The sequence below is a fragment of the Pteropus alecto genome, unplaced genomic scaffold (genome assembly GCF_000325575.1).
Source record: "Pteropus alecto unplaced genomic scaffold, ASM32557v1 scaffold146, whole genome shotgun sequence".
NCBI classification, from domain to species: Eukaryota; Metazoa; Chordata; class Mammalia; order Chiroptera; family Pteropodidae; genus Pteropus; species Pteropus alecto.
In genome coordinates this window covers 28,274,186-28,275,410 of record NW_006442107.1, presented here as the reverse complement: position 1 = coordinate 28,275,410, position 1,225 = coordinate 28,274,186, and the positions used below count along the sequence as shown (strand labels likewise).

The 1,225-nt window shown below is 34.0% G+C and overlaps 1 protein-coding gene across 15 annotated transcripts in view; it reads left to right on the top strand.

Annotated features, from left to right (window-relative positions):
* The window catches only part of DLGAP1 (DLG associated protein 1), a 798,454-nt gene that overhangs the window by 549,491 nt on the left and 247,738 nt on the right, over positions 1-1,225 (top strand). The window lies entirely within an intron of this gene.

The following is a 1,225-nucleotide window of genomic DNA, read 5'->3' as shown; positions in this document are numbered from 1 at the left end:
AGTTTAAGAGACTTGGAATAAAAACTGTGGCTCAACTATAGCAATTTTGCTGGCCCTTAATGTTCAGCAACAGTATTTTTCTTCTCTAAAGTCCTGATTTCGTTTCTTCACATTTTTCCTAGAACTGATTTCTGAATTGTTTTATATGCAATCTTGTTCTAGACTACCTTTAGGTGTATAAATAGTGTATTAATTTTTAAATTCCATTCTGATCTAAGTTACTTTCATACAACTTCTTAGCTGCTATTATTTGAAAACTATGTTTAATTGAAAGATATACTGATTAAATACTTCCCAGCTGGTTCTCTTTGCAATAATCACAGCCTGTTTCTAGTACAAATCCAAGTTTCTACCATAAAATAACTTTGGAAAAAAACATTCAAACAGAAATTTGCTATGTTTTGTTTCATAAGTGGTAGGAGCTAATAAGTTTGTCCTTAGTCTCTGACATATCAGAGAGTAATGCGTATGAACTACGCATCAGTACTGAGAAACGGCAGTTATATGCATCATCTATGACCCTTAGCCGTACTAAATTGATTTATAAAATGTAATTGCTAAGCCAATAATGAGGTTCTGAACATGATCCTATCTTTGCAGTGAGTCATCTACCAACTGAAGAAAACAAGACTGTTCTCAACATTTATAATTTCCCTAAGAAACCTCCCTCATTGCTATGGTGATGTTGATGCTTTTTAGCTAAAAAATAAAAACTTGACATTGTTACTACCATAACTAATAAATGGCAAATGCATCAGATGTGCTAGATTATGAAGGTGGCATGGGACTATAATTGTTCAGTTCTCCAGGTTTCACTAATCATATTCTAGAGGGACAGAATCAAACAGTGGTCAGCAGCAAGGCCCAGGAGCTGCTGGTTTGGAACCCTGACCTTCATAGCTGGGCTTTCGATGAGTTACATAACGTCAGTTTCCTCATTTGTAAAATGGGCATAATAATAATACTACCCCTCAGCTGTGTGGATCCAATGAGTTAACATTTATAAAGCATTTAGAACAATGGCTGCTCCTAGGGAGCACAGTATAAGAATTTATTTAATAAAATGAATAAGCTGCTCAGTGAAGCTTACTCATACTTTATCCATACTTTTCAGAAATAGAAGCTATAAACCACTGTTTTCAGATCCATGAGTGGTAGCATCTCTACAGTCTAATTTTTCTAGACATAAACTTTCATATTATTTAAATAAATTTAATTTAAGAGG